General features: G+C 44.3%; 1 protein-coding gene across 2 annotated transcripts in view; it reads right to left on the minus strand.

Moving 5' to 3' along the window:
• The window catches only part of LOC141103564 (N-acetyllactosaminide beta-1,3-N-acetylglucosaminyltransferase 3-like), a 67,725-nt gene that overhangs the window by 2,077 nt on the left and 46,923 nt on the right, over window positions 1-18,725 (minus strand). The window lies entirely within an intron of this gene.

Below are 18,725 nucleotides of genomic sequence, written 5' to 3' on the forward strand. Positions count from 1 at the left end.
TTTGCGTTACTTTAACTGACAAATGGGCAGTCGTGCGACACTGTACCCAAATATGTCCTTTTGTTCCCACAATAGAGCTTTCTTTTGGTGATATTTGATCACCTCTGCGGTTTTTATTTTTTGTGCTACAAAAAAAAAATATATAAATACATTATATATATATATATATATATATATATATATATATATATATATATATATATATATATATATATATATATATATATATATATATATATATATATATATATATATATATATAAAACTTTCTGCTATAAAACACATCCAATAAAAAAAAAAAAATAAAATAAAAATGTCTTCATCAAGTTACGCCAATATGTATTCTGCTACGTATTTTAGGTAAAAACAAAAAAGTGTATATTGATTGGTTTGCGCAAAAGTTATAGCGTCTACAAACCTAGGAATATTTTTATTTACTGTATATGTTAAGAGTATGAGAGATGAATTGTGAGGCAATTATGACCCTACATTCCATATAAAACATTTACTGAATGAGAACAAAAATGAGGTGGGACTTTACAAGTACCTTGCAGGGTCTAATAAATTCACATACCAATTAGGCTTAAAAAATAAACAAATCTTTAATTTCCATATACAAAATTGTAAGCTTTAAAAAAAAACACAAAGTTTTCTCAATTCTCCAGCCAGGACCAGCACATCCTGCATAGACTTACAGTAACTGTGGTTTCAACCAGTTGTATTCAACTTTTTTTTAAAAGCTAACTAAGTGTATGTGGAAATTAAAGATTTGTTTATTTTTTTAAGCCTATTTGGTATGTATATTTATTAGACCCTGCGAGGTGCACCAAGTTCTCATTCAGTAAATATTTTTAAATGATAGATTTCAATTTTTTTTACTAGTATTGGTGGCGATCAGCGACTTATAGTGGGACAGCAATATTGCAGCGGACAAATCGGACACTGACACTTTTTGGGGACCAGTGACACTAATACAGTGATCAGTGCTAAAAATATGCACCATCACTGTACTAATGACACTGGCTGGGAAGGGGTTAACATCAGGGGCGATCAAAGGGTTAAATGTGTGCCTAGCCAGTGTTTTACTAAACTGTGGGGGAGGTTCTTGTACTAGGGGAAAGCAAAGATCCGTGTCCCTGCTTTGCAGGAACACATGACCAATGCCTTACCTACTGACAGAACGCCAGTCTTCCTTGTTTACATAGGTGTAGAGAACGATCCCTGGGTGCCGGCAGACACAGAGTCCGCGGTACCCGGCGTTTAGGGAGGAGCATACGTTGGAACAAGACGCTGAGATACCCATTAGCAAGGCACGGGGCTGCTGTCACAGAGTTGTGGATTTAAATAACACTGTACATGGTGCACTGGAGCACGTGCATGTGAGTGCAATATATTTATTATAATGAAGTTCAAAGTTTTAAAACAGTTTAAGCACTCTTATCTTTTGCATGCATCGGTTAATCACTGCCATTTGGAGACACATACAGAGAAACTGGAAGGAGAAAAAAAAAAAAAGACATCTCATTAGTCCTGGGAGACTAAATCGCTTTTTCTGACCAAACTTAGTTATGAGGTCACATCAATTGAGGGGAGCACAAAACCCAAGGGGGGAACATTGGGGAGCAAGTTTTATTTTATGGATGAGAAGATTACCACAGTATCATTTTGCACAGAAGATATAGTGGACTTTGATCCAAAATTACATAGATAAAATCACACATTAAAACGGAGGTTTAAAAGGAATGTGTCACTGAAATTTATGTTTTTCACATTTCACAAGCAGATTAATTAGTTCACTGCACACTTTAAAGGAAGAAAATGAATTAATGTTGATGGCACAGTTTATATATTTTTGATTTCGAATATGGATTGCAACAATTAGCGCGACTGTTTATTTACCCAGCGTTTAGCTCCCGCTGTGTATAAATCACAGTGGGAACGGGCTGCCACCCCCAACCCGGAAGTGCTGGATCAAGTACCAGGCACAAGATCCAGCGCAGAAGAGCCGCCTTAGATTTAAGTGATACGGTCGGCAAGTGGTTAACGCAGGGAATGCATTAAGGTAAACATGTTTTAGCTTTAGAACCATTAATATTTATATCTCTATGGGACTCCAGTATTTGAGCCCATTGGGTTCCACCACAGCCATTGTGAGACGATTCATCAATCCATGCTAGATTTGCAACTCATTTTATATAACAGGGAATGCAATATGAGCAGGGGGGGGAGGGAGGGGGGATTTCCAGTATACATGGGGACACTCAAAACACTAAGGTAGGCAGTAACAGAGCTTATATAAGGATATAATAAGCCAACAAAGCACCAGGTTCCATATAGAATGAAAATATTTCTGAGTGGACCCTTTAAAAAGTGATTCATAAATAAAAGTATGCTACATAAGCATATAAAAGTGAGTTTAGATTTTAGATTAGATATTCAGGGGAAAAAATCATTAGGAGAATGCAAAACAAATAAAGTATGGTAATCGTACTCCCAAAAAAAATCTTTAATGGAAATTGGAGGTTGACTACAATAAAAAGGGAATCTGTAAGGGTAGAAATACAGAAACTGCCATTGCCGACTTGGTTTTTAAAGTTGTAGGCTCTGAAGTGGTCAGGCATATCTGGACTTCGCCAAGAATTCCTGACCTGAAGTAGGCACAGTACACACTTTTTACACTTTTGCTGGCTGCAGGCCTGTCGGCTCAGTGATTCTCAACATTTTTCAGTTGTGGCGTCCTTTAAAATTCTGTACAATTATGTAAAAAACCTAAACCAGTGATGGCGAACCTTGGCACCCCGGATGTTTTGGAACTACATTTCCATGATGCTCATGCACTCTGCAGTTTACTAAACAAATAGATATACATAACACAGCAACATCCACACACATATAAGACGGCCAACGTTAGAGAGGATTTATTCTTCTAAAAGCAAATACTTTCGTACGCTCATACTGTTCCTCAGTTTCTCTTCTTCACTCAGCTAAATGACCCCACTGCTGACGGAGAGGGTCAAAGAAGGTGTTAGGGCACCGGCGGCTGGAAGGTTGTAATGGTGGACAATGAAAACTTGTGGCTTTGTGTAATTAAAAAGGCAGGCTTCATCCACCCACTGGTTTGTATACAATTTATGGGCAGTTTTTAGGCATTTTGCCAAAGCACCCCAGGGTGCAAAAGCTTCAGAATGATCAGTGAAATGGCATCCATCTGTGTACGTGTCACTTGACTTGTGTTTTTTCTGTTTTTAGATATGCTATTTAAATAATAGTTGCACTATTGCATACTTAGGGCTCATTCATGTGAAGAGTACTATACACCCTCAAAGTTACTGCACCCGGGAGTACAGGTGTTTGCGTACAGCTGCCTGTACAAATAATTGACAGGCTACGGCTGTACACTGGTAAAAACACAAACTTGAGCATTTGCATGTGTCCAGGGATGGGTAAATGCTGCGAACACAAGCCAAGGTGCACATCCATCACTGTACAGGTGGTCCCCTAGTTACAAACATCCAACTTACAAACGACTCCTACTTACAAAAGGAGGGAGACAACAGGAAGTGAGAGGAAATCTACCCCTAGGAAGGGAAATTCACTCCAGTAAGAGCCCTTGCACACTGGGGCGGTTTGCAGGCGCTATTGCGCTAATAATAGCGCCTGCAAACCGCCCCGAAAGTGCCGCTGCTGTCATCCCAGTGTGAAAGCCCCGAGGGCTTGCACACTGGAGCGATGCGCTGGCAGGACGGTACAAAAAGTCCTGCCAGCAGCATCTTCGGAGCGGTGAAGGAGCGGTGTGTATACCGCTCCTTTACCGCTCCTGCCCATTGAAATCAATGGGACGGCGTGGCTATACCGCCGGCAATGCGCCTCTGCAGAGGCGCTTTGCGGTGGTATTTAACCCTTTCTCGGCCGCTAGCGGGGTGTAAAACCGCCCCGCTAGCGGCCGCATACCGACGGTAAAACGCCGCTAATAATAGCGGCGTTTTACCGCCGACGCCGCCCCCCGCCCCAGTGTGCAAGGGCTCTAAGAGTTATCATGGGAAAAAGATACCTCCAGTGATGCTTTATCACCAAGGCTTGTTTCCACAACAACCCAAAATTTTCAAAATCCAATTGTCATTGGGACAGAAACTTGAGGTGAAATAGTTTTTTTGGCTGGAGCTAAACTTAAATGTACCTGTTCTGACTTACAAACAAATTCAACTTAAGAACAAACCTACATACCCTATCTGGTTTGTAACCCGGGGACCGCCTGTATATATGCAAATTCTCGGATGTGCAGTTACCAGCATACAACCACAGACTGTCAGTGATTTGATTTTTACTCAAACACCTGCGACTTTCAGGTGCAGAAATACGTTTTTTTATGGTGTACAAGACTCAAGCCCCTAGGGGTTAATAATTAAAAAAATATGTAGATTTTCTACTGCAAAATTATAGACTGCTTTATGTAGATCAGTAACAAATCCTTAAAGTCTTTATGCTGAAATTCAAGCTGGGAGTTGTTCAGTATTGAGTAATAAATAGTGTAGATCAGTGTTTCTCAGCCACAGTCTTCATGTAACCCAAACCAATCAGGTTTTAAGAATTTCCTTAGATGATATGGCTGTGATAAAATTACCAAGCCCAAAATACCTGTACAGGGTGGAAAAAAAATAAAATAAAATAAAAAATAATCACCCTGTTGAGGATACTGATACTGTTCCATTGAAGAATGGAAATCTGACATTCTTTTACTTTGCCTATAGTCTAGGTCTCTAGGACTAGATAAAAAAATCTTTTACTTTGATTATAAATTACGTAAAAGAATTCTATACTTTGACCTGATTCTCACGGATAGCGAGAGGCTGAAAATATGCTGGGTGTAACATTTTGGCCGATTTGTCATGCCGAGGGAGCCACATACAAGTAAATGGTCCACGTTCGGCAAATACATCTTGTATGTATGAACGGGTAAATGACAATGCACTGAAGAAGCATCTTAGAAGAGTTGAAATTATTCCTGAACTTTTGCATCACTTACTACTGAACCCCTTGCACTCTGTGTCCCTTTAAGCCAGAGGCAGTATTCAACACAATGAAAAAAATCGCACCCAACTTTTGCTGCGGTGCAGAGTGCCACACTTTTTCTCAGCTGCGGGGGCCCAACATATGATTCTGCACACAGGACCACTGCTTTCAGAAAATACCCCTGACCTGAGCTCATCACTGCGCATCCATTCCAGATGCTTGTATGTGACATCACATACATCACATACAAGCACCTGGTCTGGATGCGAGAGGTGGATCAGCAGGATGAGTGTGCCAGGACAGGTAGATGTGTCTCATCTCTGCTTCCTTTCCCCACTCTACACATCATAGATGAGAAGAGGGTACAACAGTGGGGAAAATTAGCAGGAGGGGTTCAGAGGTGCGACAGAAGAGCAGCGTTGGGGCAGATGTGCAGGGAGGTACAGTGGTGGAAGAGATGAGAAGGGGTTCAGCAGTGGGACAGAAGAGCAGGGGGGGTTCCGTGTTGGGACAGATGAGCAGGGGGTTACAGTGGTGGGGCAGGAGAGCAGGTGGGTACAGAGGTGAGACAGATGTGCAGGAGGTACAATGGTGGGGCAGATGAGAAGCAGGTTACAGTGGTGGGGCAGATGAGCAGATGGGTTTAGTGTTAGGACAGATGAGAAGGCGATTCATTAGTGAGACAGAAGAGCATTGGGATATGGCGGTGGAGCAGATGTGCAGAGAGGTACAATGGTGGGGCAGATGAGAAAAGGGGTACATTGATGGGGCAGATGAGCATTGGGGTTACAGTGGTGGGATAGAAGAGCAAGGGGGTACAGTGGTGGGGCAGATGTGTAGGAGGTACAGTAGCGGGAGGGATGAGCAGGGGGTTACAGTGGTAGGACAGATGAGCCGTGGGGGGGGGGGGGTTCACTGTTGGGCCAGATGAGAAGGGGGTTACAGTGGTGGGGTTCAGTGTTGGGGCAGATGAGAAGGGGGTTCAGCGGTTGGACAGTAGAGCAGGGGGGTACAGCGGTGGGGCAAAAGTGAAAGGAGGTGCATTAGTAAAACAGATAAGCGGGGGGTTACAGTAGTTGGATAGAAGAGCAGGGGGTACAGAGGTGGGGTAGATGTACAGGGGAGTACAGTGGTGGGCAGAAGAGAAAGGGAGGTACACTGGTGGGACAAATGAGCAGGGGGTTACAGCGGTGGGGCAGAGACGCAGGGGGGTACAGAGGTGGTGCAGATGTGCAGAGGAGAAAGGAGGTACATCGGTGAAACACATGAGCAGGGGGTTGCAGTGGTGGGGCAGAAGAGCAGGGGAAAGAGAGGTGGGATAGATGAGAAAGGGGGTTACAGTGGTGGGGCAGATGAGCAGATAAGTTCAGTGTTAGGACAGATGATAAGATGATTCAGCGGTTAGACAAGACGAGCATGGGGGTACGGAAGGTGCGCAGGGGTAGATGTGCAGGGGGGTACAGAGGTGGGGCAGATGTGCAGGGGGACAGTGATCTGAGGTGTGAAGATGCATGAATTGGGGCTGATCTGAGGTGTGAGTGCAGGATGTTAAAATTTCTCACTCCTACTCGAGTAGTTTACAGCATTTACTTTATAAAAAAATCCTTTTTGTGATTGAGAGCGTGAAGTTGACATTTTTTTGCTATAAAATCGGCACGCTCAATTTCTTTGAAAACATTTTTCAGCACACTGTGCTCAAAAGGTTGCCTACCCTTGCCTTAGAGTATCTCACATCAAAATTAATTTCCTGTTGTCCTGTTCAGGGGATACCTGAAATTTTACTTGTATGCATGCATAGGCTTCAGTTTTTTTAACCTTAATGCATTCTCTGCAATAGGGTAAAAATAGGGTAAATACTTAACTGAGCCCACTCTTGATCCAAAGCTGCTCTCACTCACCCCTCCCACTGAACTCAGTGAGAGCAGCCGGAATTATTAGCTCCTGCTGCGGTTCATCAAATCTAGTGATGAGGATGCATTGCCGAGCCACACTGTGTGTCAACAGACACACACGGCGCTGTTCAGGATCGAGTCCACACGTTTGCCACCATAGGAACCGGGCTTCCTATGATGGCATACCGAGAAAGAGGAGCCCAGAGCACTGGCAGGGGAACCCAGAAGGGGAGAATAGGGGCCGCTCTGTGCAAAACCATTGCATTGAGCTAGTTTGGTATTAAAAAGAAAACCAAAAAAAAAAAAAAAAAAAAAAGGAAAAAGAGGAGAACCCTTACAAATCACTATTGCCATACTCTACTGCAGCTTTCACTAAAAATGCCTTCATTCTTTATTTATGGTGTTCAGAATACAAAAGAGCCAATTTTAGTACAAGAAAGAAGAAGAATTCAATAAGCCGAAAAAGGCCAGAGTATACAGCACTGGCGTAAATATGCATATAAAAAGAAGCAAAAACATGAGCAAAACCAAACAAAGAATGGCATATACACAACTCATTTGAGCTGGCACCAGACCAGTAGCCCATGGAGGGATTGCCTCAATAAGTGTCATAGGTTGCAAATGTCAGGGATGGCATGATACAAGATAAACAAAGGAGAGCAGCCACGGTTCGCCCTCCTTCTCCCATGGGCCAGAGTAATACAGTACCCAGCAGAAAGTGTTCTTCTCTGTGGTCGGCCTTGTTTTTTAATCCTATTTAAATTAAAAATGAACCTCTAATCCATTTGATGCAAGTAAACTAACAGAGGCTAGAGGCTTGTATACTCAAAAACTGACCATGCCGGTTGAGCCGCTGCACTAACAGTCCGACGTTAGTACAGTGATCTCCCCTACTGAACTATTGTTTTCTGACAGGGGGACATTGGCCATTGGCTGAGCACGCTGACGCGGAGACGGTTGGCTGATGGTTTTCCAGCATGCTCTTCCGACAGAAGCTGGCCAAAACATGTTCATGTCAGTCTGCTTCTGTCGGACCGGCTGACATACAAATGGGCCAAATGTCGGCCGGTTTTTATTGAGCCAGCTGATTTCTCCTGACATGCAGCCTGTGTGTACTAGGCATTCGATTTCACACTGCAGCATACAAACCCCCCCCCAATCTTCTGAGATGGGAAAGAGGGACACAAGGCAAACCCCTCTCAAACGCTGAATAATTGAAATGCAGAAAATGATTGGTTAAACCTGCAAGTGCTTCCAATCAGCACTGCTTTTGAGTTATACTGGCTTTTAAAAAGAAGTAATGCAAAAAAAAAAGTTTGCATGACAGATTTACAGCAGTCGGTTTAGTGTACTATAAAACTTTTGGCAGTTAAATAATCCTTTTGTTATTGAGGTCATACACAGGAAGGAAACCAATTGGTTTCTTGGTGATTATGGCCCCAGCTGCCTTGAGATCATTGACAAGATTCTCCGGTGTAGTTCTGGGCTATTTCCTCACCATTCTCATCAAAATTGAAAATCCTTGAGGTGAGATCTTGCATGGAGCCCCAGAACAAGGAAGTTGACAGTTATTTTATGTTTCTTCCATTTGCAAATAAATCGCACCAACTGATCACCCTCTCACCAAGCTGCTTGGCGATGGCCTTTTAGTCCATTCCAGCCTTGTGTAGGTCTACAATCTTGTCCTTGACATCCTTGGACAGCTGTTTTGTCTTGACCATGGTGGAGAGATTGGAATCTGATTGCTTCTGTGGACAGATGTCTTTTATACAGGTAACAAGCTGAGATTAGGAGCGCTCTCTTTAAGAGAGTGCTCCTAATCTCAGCTCGTTACCTGTATAGGAGAAACTCGGGAGCCAGAAATCTTGCTGATTGATAGGGGATCAAATACTTATTTCACTCATTAAAATGCAAATCAATTTATAACTTTTTTGAAAATAATTTTTCTTCATATTTTTGTTGTTATTCTGCCTCTCGCTGTTAAAATAACCCTACCATTATAGACTGATCATTTCTTTGTCAGTGGGCAAATGTACAAAATCAGCAGGGATCAAAAAATTTTTTACCCTCACTGTATTAGCGTTCCCTACAATAAAGTGAATCTTCACTTTTTAGGTTCAAATCCACGGTAAAGTGCTTGGGCCTCGCAACCAAGAGCAAAAAGGGAGAGTACTGGCGTATTCTATGTCCGGAGCTACCAGATTATTCCACGAGCAAAGGAATAAGATATTGGAGGTGTTAACAGAGCTGGCAAAAAAGCGTTACTAGATTATTTCAAAGATAGACAACTTAAAGTGATTGTAAAGCTTTGTTTTTTGTTTTTTTTTTATAAATAACAAACATGTTATACTTGCCTCCTCTGTGCAAGGGTTTTGCACAGAGCAGCCCCGATCCTCCTCTTCTGGGATCCCCAGGCAGCACTCCTGGCTCCTTCTCTTCTCGAGTGCTCCCACGGAGAGCTGCTTTCCATGGGGGCACTTGTGCGGGCGCACTCCTGAGTCCTACTGCTGCTGCGTCCTTTGACACAGACAGCAGGACTCGGCCCTGCCCCCGTGTCACTGGCTTTGATTGACAGCAGCGGGAGCCAATGACACCTGCTGCTATCAATCTATCCAATGAGGACCTGAGAGAGGCTGGAGAGGCCCCGTAATGATCGGGTTCAGGTAAGAAAATAGGGGGGGGAGCTGTACCCCAAAATGTTTTACAACCCCTTTAATATGAAGTTTGGAACAGATTGATTCTTTTAAGTAAACAGCAGACTATGGAGGCCCAGCGCAAAAGGTCAACATATTTTAACAGAATCACGTCTCCATTTCCTTGGCTTCTGGGTTCTGTCAGACTGCAAGTTGCACAACCTTTCAGACTTCAAACTTTTCTGATTAGATAACATACAGTAATAAACTGCAAGCAAACACCGGTGACTACATATTATTTTGCCCTGTGTAGACGAAGCACAAATATGTAAAATAATATGGACAAAGCTAACACCACACACATTATCGTATAAATAGCAGCTGAGTTGTGGAGTTTATTAAAATTCATCTAAAAAACCCAACTCATGTTTGTACTAAAAACTAAAGCCATTTTGCTACTTCTACCAAACTTCTAGGGCAGGTTTGAATTTGTCAGATGGCTCAAAGACATGAATTCCAGTTGTTAGCAAGAATGTGACCATACATTAGACTTGTCACATTTTGATTCCTGGAAACTGTTACATTTATATATAATTTTAAACCAGGGGCCGTTAATCCCCGGGCCACGGCCCACTACGGAACCGTGGCCTTTCTGCTGCTGGGCCGCGGGTGCGGGCGGCCAGCATGAGACACCTGGGTGGACGGGCATGAAAGAGCCTGGCGGCCGGCATAAGATAGCCGGGCGGGCGGCATAAGACAGCCAAGCGGCCGGCATATGAGAGCGGTGGATGGAAGAAGAAAGTGGGCAAGCAGAGATTACATCATCTCTTTCTGCTCCTGAATCTTCCGCCCTCACAGTTGGTGTCCTGTCAGCCTCAGGAGGTGCGGCAGGGAGCAGAGAGAGGACATCTCTCACTGCCCGCCCTGCATCACTGCTCTCCTGCTTTCATTGACGTGGCAAGTGACATTCCGCATCTGGTGACAGGCAACATGGCAGGTGGCGTGGCAAGTGACATTCCGCATCTGGTGACAGGCAAACATGGCAGGTGGCGTGGCAGGTGACATTCCGCATCTGGTGACAGGCAACGTGGCAGGTGACATGGCAAGTAACATTCTGTATCTGGTGACAGGCAGCGTGGCAAGTGACATTCCGCATCTGGTGACAGGCAACATGGCAAGTGACATTCCACATCTGGTGGCAGGCGACAGTGGCAAGTAACACGCTCAGGGCTCCCACTGATTCTGCACTTACTGGTAAAATATGGACAGAGTAGTGATATCAGATCGGATAGGGTTGGAAGCAGAAAATCTGCTGAGGTGGGTGGCCAAGTTGATGTTTTGCTCCCATATGGCGAGGAAAGGCAGGCCAAGATGTCGTAGTTAAGTTAAAAAAGAGTAACTCCACTTTGATTCCTTTTATGCTCTAAAGCTCACCGATATAGATATGCCTGAGTAATAAAACTTCTTTTTTTTGTGATATTTTTTATCATAAAAGTAAGAGGGTGACACAAAACTGGTGCGATATTTGACACAGTTTTTGGTAAACCATCAATATCTGGTTTGATGAATGTAGTTAGCCATTCTCAATGATTTCTTATATAGTTACACAGTAGGTGAGGTTGAAAAAAGACACAAGTCCATCAAGTCCAACCTATGTGTGTGATTATGTGTCAGTATTACATTGTATATCCCTGTATGTTGCGGTCATTCAGGTGCTTATCTTATAGTTTCTTGAAGCTATCGATGCTCCCCGCTGAGACCACCGCCTGTGGGAGGGAATTCCACATCCTTGCCGCTCTTACAGTAAAGAACCCTCTGCGTAGTTTAAGGTTAAACCTCTTTTCTTCTAATTTTAATGAGTGGCCACGAGTCTTGTTAAACTCTCTTCTGCGAAAAAGTTTTATTTCTATTGTAGGGTCTATTGTAGGGTACGGTATTTGTATATTGAAAACATACCCCCTCTCAAGCGTGTCTTCTCCAGAGAGAATAAGTTCAGTGCTCGCAACCTTTCCTCATAACTAATATCCTTCAGCCCCTTTATTAGCTTTGTTGCCCTTCTTAGTACTTGCTCCAAAAAGCTAAAAAGGAAAAGCCCCAAAAAATGCAACCCAGCAATCAAAAAGCAAGACTTGTTCACTCTCCACTCAAGGTCCCCCCTCTGGTTTTAACTCACCACTTAGACCAGTTCCAACAGCCTCACAAATGAGCAAGGTGCTTATCGGATATTTGGGCTCTAGTTTTGCCCCTGCTGTGCTTCCTTCTTGTAAATAGTTGCTTACAAAGAAAAGATGCTGCTAAAAACGGATGACATGCATAAGGTGTGATTGTGAAGGGTGGGAAATTTTTCTTTGGGAAGATAAAAACTTATAGAAGAAGTGCAGTAAAGAGACACTGTCAAATTTTTCTTTGGCCACATTTGTTAACCAAGTGTAAATGCATTTTTACACAAAATTAAAAAAAAAAAAAAAAAAAAAAAAAAAGGATTTTTACGTCATACGTGCCGGTAAAATCCTTTTATTCAAGTACATCATGGGACACAGAGTCAGGCTAATATTCATTACCTGCTGGGTTATACTCCATCATTAGGTGGACACTGGTAGACCAAAGGTCTTCAGACAGGAAGTAATCCCCTATATAACCCCTCACATACAGGAAGTATTTTAGTTGTAGCAAGCACAAAAAAAAAAAAAAAAAGAAGGAGGGGAGGGATCTGTGTCCCATGATGTACTCAAGGAAAAGGATTTTACAGGCAAGTATGACAAAAAATCCTATTTTCTTTTTCATACATCATGGGACACAGAGTTCATTACCTGCTGGGACGTCCCAAAGCAATAGCCTTGAGGGGAGGGAGACACCCTGCCAAACAATAGCCATCAGAACCTATACAGCAGCACGCAGTACACTGCGGCTGAAAGCCGAATTCTCGGCTGCTCGAACATCCACTTGATAAAATTTTGTGAATGTATGCACTGAAGACCAGGTAGCAGCCTTACAAATCTGAGCCACAGATACCTGATGGTGAAAATCCCAGGAGGTTCCTACACCCTTGGTAGAATGAGCTCTCACCCTAAAGGGAGGAGCTTTATGTTTCAGACCATAGGCCTGAATGACCAATTGATGGACCCAATTTGCCTGCCCCTTCTTGGGTCCTTCTGGTAAAACCGAAAAAAAAAAAAAAAAAAGTCTGATCCTCAGATCTCTGCAGATCTAGACAGATAAACCTTGACTGCCCGGACAACGTCCAAAGAATGCAGTCGTCTCTTCCGTCGAATGAGGCTGAGAGAAAAAAGAAGGCAAAATAATATCCTGATTTAAATTAAAGGCTGACACCACCTTTGGCAAAAATGATTGAATAGGTTGTAACACGACTGTCATGGTGAAGGATCAAGTACGGTTCCCTGCATGAAAGGGCCAACAACTCTGACATCCTTTTAGCCTAGGTGAAAGCCATCAGGAAGGCTAGCTTGCGTGACAACAAGTCTAATGGAATTTCCTTAAAGTGGAGTTCCACCTAAAAATGGAACTTTCACTTTTTGGAGTCCTCCCCCTCCGGTGTCACATTTGGCACCTTTCAGGGGGGAGGAGGGAGCAGATACCTGTCTAATACAGGTATTTGCTCCCACTTCCTGGCATAGATCACCGCAGAGCTTGCGGTGACCTACGCCACTTCCGGCGCCTACGCTCTCCTCCACCGCTGTGTTCTGTGAGACACAGAAGGGACCAGAGAGGACGCGCAGTGCGACTCGCGCAAGCGCAGTAGGGAACCAGGAAGTGAAGCCGCACGGCTTCACTTCCATATTCCCTTACCGAGGATGGTGGCGGCAGCAGCCGAGAGCCGAAGGACGGATCGGCTTCGGCTGCCGACATCGCGGGCCCCCTGGACAGGTAAGTGTCCATTAATTAAAAGTCAGCAGCTGCAGTATTTGTAGCTGCTGGCTTTTAATATTTTTTTTTAGCGAACCTCCGCTTTAATAGGTTCAAATGGTTGTTTCTGTAACACAGACAGCACCAAGTTCAAGTCTCAAGGACACATAGGTGACCTAATGGGGGGGAAGCAAGAGAGTTGCCCCTTGCATAAAGGTTCGGATCAGTGAATGGGAGGCTAAAGGCCTTTGAAAGAATACTGATAGGGCCGAAACCTGACCTCTGATTGTACTCAAAGCCAATTTGATTTCCACAGCTGACTGTAGAACAGAGAGAATTCTCCCAATCACATATTTCCGAGGATGCCATTTTCTGGCTTCACACCAAGCAACACAAGTCTTCCAAACCTTATGATAAATCTTCCTAGTGACAGCTTTTCTAACATTCACTAGAGTAGACACCACTGGTCACAGGATGCCATGGTCCTTTAACACCCTGGCTTCAATAGCCAAATTTAGAAACTGTAAATTGGGGAGGAATATAGGACCTTCAGATATTAGATCGGGCTGACATGGAAGCGTCCATGGCCCGTCTATCATCAGTCTCACAATCTCCGGGAACCAGGGCCTTCTGGGCCAGGCTGGTGCCACCAGAATGACTGGAACCCCCTCTCTCTGAATCCTGCACAACAAATGTGGAAGGAGAGGGATCGGAGGGAAAGCATAAACCAGGGAGTACTGGCTTCAATTGCCAGAGGATCTCTTGACACAAGAGACACAAACTGCTGTAGCTTGTTGAACCTGGATGCCAGTAGGTCGGCCTCTGGCCATCCCCAACATTGGCAAATTTTCTGGAACACCCCTGGGTGTAGGGACCATTCCTCCGGGCACATCTGCTGGTGGCTGAGATAATCTGCCTTCCAGTTCTCTACTTCCGGGATATGAACTGCCGATATCATTGGCACATGTCCCCCTGCCCAGGCTAGTATTTAGTTCACCTCCTTCAGAGCTGAACGACTCCTGGTACTGCCTTGGTGGTTTATATAGGCCACTGCTGTGGCATTGTCGGACTGAACCCTGATGGGACAGTCCTGAAGCTCCACCGTCCAGGACCGTAGGGCCAGACGTACTGCCCGTAATTCTAGGACGTTGATGGGCAGAATCTGCTCTGTCCCTGACCATTGCCCCTGAGCTGTGAGCCCGTCTAGGGTTGCTCCTGAGCCTGGGAGACTGGCATCTGTAGTCTGTACTCTCCAAGTCACTGGGAGAAGGATTTTCCCTTTTGCAGGTTCTGATCCTGCAACCACCAGTTTAGGCTTAAGCATGCCTGAGGAGATAAGCACATTCAGGGCTTTTCTTCCTCTGTTCCAAGCCGACAAGATGTCTTTGTAAAGACCTGGAATGGAACTGGGCATAGGTCACTGCCTCGAAGGAGGATACCATCCTCCCTAGAAGACTCATACAGAGCTGAATGGAGGGTTGTCTGGTGCCGCTTATCTGACGCACCTGATCCTTCAGGGCACAGATCCTTTAGGGTGGCAAGAATACTCTTGCTTGGACCGTGTTTAGAATCAGACCTAAATATCTTAGACTTTGAGCTGGTCTCAAGGCTGACTTTTCGGTATTTATGATCCAGCCTAAGCTTTTCAAATACCTCACCGTGTATATTATGCTCTATTCTAGAGCCTGCACTGAGTGATCTCTGAGCAGGTCGTCCAGATACCGGAGCACCAGGATCCCTTGGGCCCTTAAAAGACACAGTACTGGTGCTAGGACCTTTGCGAACACCCGGGGAGCTGTAGCAAGCCTGAAAGGTATACAGCCACAAACTGTGACACAAAATGTCACAAAAGTGACATTCCTCCACTGCAAAACATAGGAACCTCCAATGAGGCTGAAAGATAGGTACATGTAAGTACGCGTCTTTTATATCGATGGAGGCTAAAAAGTCTCCCCTCTGAAGTGAGGTTACTACTGAGCGGACAGACTCCATCCGAAAGGGCTGTATCAATAGATACTTGTTCAGGGACCTTAGGTCCAAAATGGGCCTCGTGTCCCAGTTTGGTTTCTGAACCAGAAACGGTTTGAGTAAAACCCTGTACCCCTTTCGAATACAGGAACCTCTACAATCACTCCTTGATGCACTAGATGATGTAGTGCCTGAAATAATAAGTTTCTTTTTGGAGGATCCGAGGGAACGCTGGATCTTAGAAACCTCTGAGGGGGAAACCCCCCCCCCCTCCGTAACTCCAGCTTGTAACTGCGAGATATAATTGAGGTGACCCACTCGTCCTGAATTGTTGTTTTCCAAATGCCGCAAAGTGCAGCATTTCGGTGATTCGGTGATCACTTGGACAAATATATCCAAAAGATTTCCGGAGGGAAGAGTTCTCTACTGTGAAGAAAAGCACCAAATGTCCCTCATTTAAAAACCCAGAGGCTGCTTTCTCAAATGTCTTGGCGTCAGGGCGGTTCCGCCGCCAGCAGGGCGCTAGGGCCAGGGGCAAGCCGCAGGGCCAGAAAAGGCCCTGGATCCAAAATTCTTCTAAACGCAGCACCAAACCCTCCTTGGGGGAGTGGGGGCATCCCCTCAAAAGGAGGGTTTGGTGCTGGGTTTAGAAGAATTTTGGACCCAGGGCCTTTTCTGGCCCGGGCCCTGCGGCTTGCCCCTGGCCCTAGTACCCTGTTGGCGGCGGAACCGCCCTGACGCCGAGACACTTGAGGAAGCAGTCCCTGGGTTTTTAAACAAGGGACATTTGGTGCTTTTCTTCACAGTAGAGAACTCTTCCCTCCGGAAATCTTTTGGATATATTTGTCCAAGTGATCACCGAATAAACGTTCCCCATGAAACGGGAAACCGGCCAATGACTTTTTACAAGGAAGCTCGGCTGACCAGTTCTTAAGACCTTCAAGGACTGGATACCCTTTCATGTTTAGGGTCCACTCCATTGGACCTGTACAGCACCCTGCAGGAAATGCATTAGAGCTGTAGTGTCCAGGATTTCCACTCCGCAGGGTCCAGCGCCCGGAGGCCACGTTACAGGCAAAACCTTGCAGGATCTTATGTCTTCTTTGCGAGGCTCGGGTACCATTTATCTAAGCATAAAAGCCTGTGTCAAATGGATCCGATCGGTCAATCCTTTGATTCATTTTTGGAACTGTTTGTGGGACTAGTGACCTGGAGCTCAGAGAGCTCAAACAAACCGTGCCATCTACCTTGCAGACACTGGTAAAAAACAAAAGTTCTTCTTGCATGGGAGGAGTTTTATAGTGGATCACGTCCTGTCTAAAGACCTTTGGTCTACCAGTGTCCATTCACCTGATGAAGTATAACCCAGCAGGTAATGAATATTAGCCTGACTCTGTGTCCCATGATGTATGAAAAAGAAATGTAAGTTTACAATTTTGTGTTGGGCCACATTTATAGCCATCTTGTGCCACAGGTTGGACACTCCTGCTGTAAAGCCTGCTCTATGTCCTTTGAATACAGATTCTGAATTGGCCATTTCATTATAAATCACCTGGAGGACATTTAGTGTTCAAATCAAAGCTGTAGACTGCCTCCCTTTTAAAATCGCTCACCAAAACTGAAATTCCTATTGCAGGGGGTGCCTAAAATCTGACATGTACCTTAGTGCAGACTTCAGGGAAAATTAGTGAACCAATCACAAATGCAGGAAATGAAATTTCAATGTTTGTTCTGTACACCAACTGTGTATAGAACACCTGCAGGCTGCCATACTGCATTACATTTTACAGAAAATTACAGCGACTGCGGATTGAAAGGCCAAAGTCATTTTTAAATAAATTACAACATGGCTTGTGTAGCAATTGTATATGCCGACAGGTCACCTAAAGTGAGCAAGTCACTTAGACTGAACAAATACAGTAAGTACAGTACTGGCAACAAGGAAAGAAAGCGGAGGAAAGTGGGTTGAATAGAGTCCCTTCATTCTCTATTCAACCCACTGAGACAATAAAATGCTTCCTCCATCCTAGAGGCTACAGTTGTGCATTGGCTCCCAGAGTTTCTAACATTCAGGCTTCGTTCACACTATGTGCAGAGATGTGAGTTTTTCTGCCCGAGTCAAAGGCACAAAGAAAACAATTGTTCTCTATGTGACCTGTTCATACCACAACACTGGTATCATCTGCAGATGTTTTTCTGTGCAGGAATCTGCAACATGTATGCAGCAAAACAAACAAAGTGAACACAAAGTGTTCAAACAAATTTTTTGCCTGTTCGCATGTCCTGCTGCGAACCGAACAGAGGGGTGTTCGGCCCATCCCTAATCCTGACATGGGTAAACATTTGCTGACCAGACTAGTTTCTCAACTATTGCTTCATATGAGGTGATAGGAAGTGACATTACACATTAGGTATGGTTCAGACAAGCAGTAAATTGCATCTTTAGGTCATTGTGAAACTGACTGATTGCAGTAATGAGCAAAGAAATTCGCCTTTCTCTCGCTAGTTATTCATTGTGTGTCTTGGTGACAACCTAATTCATTCACAGAAATCTAGCTGTTGGGAAAGTGCCAGGAACTGAGCCAAATGACAGAGCCTAAGTGGGCTGCATGTGTTATAAAACAATATGCCGCCACCCCCCCCCCCCCCCCTTTTTTTTTTTTTTTTTTTTTTTTTTTTTTAAGACTTTTTGCTACCTTTTCAGATTTTTTCAGGTGGACTTTCATCTTACTTCACCACAGGGAAGTACGTCACCTCAATGATTTTAATCGGGCCCTCCTCCTTCCCCCCACTGCCTTCTGGGACCTGTGCGTGTCCCAGAAGATGACGGGACCACTCAAAGCGCAGCGCGACTTGCGCATGCACAGTAGGAAACTGGCTGCGAAGCCTGAAGGTTTCACTGCCAGTTTCCCTTACTAGCAATGCCAGCGCCTGCACCTGAAACTGATGGACAGATTAGCTTGGGGTGGTGACATTGCGGGAACCCTGGACAACAAGTAACAAAGAGAGGACTCAAATAAGAGGAGAGGAAGTGCTGCTCACCCCTGGTGATAGATACAAAAGAGAAGAAAAAAAGGTTTTACCCAGGGTGGGGTTTTTTGGCAGCAAAATACAAATGTTGAGTCGGTATTGTATAAAAAGTAAATGTATTTTATTGTACAAAAATTTGCATAACATGAAGGTCAAAAAATGAGCTCCGGTAAGAAGTGCTTACAAATTTTGTAGGATCAGACACACGTTGTACAGACATATTTCCTTAGTATCATTAAATAAATAATGTCAACATCAGAAAATAAAAGCTGATGCGTTTCAACCCATATACTAGGGGTCTTCTTCAGAGGTCAGTCTGTTAAAGAAT

Source organism: Aquarana catesbeiana, linkage group LG01, assembly GCF_042186555.1.
Source record: "Aquarana catesbeiana isolate 2022-GZ linkage group LG01, ASM4218655v1, whole genome shotgun sequence".
Taxonomy (NCBI): Eukaryota; Metazoa; Chordata; class Amphibia; order Anura; family Ranidae; genus Aquarana; species Aquarana catesbeiana.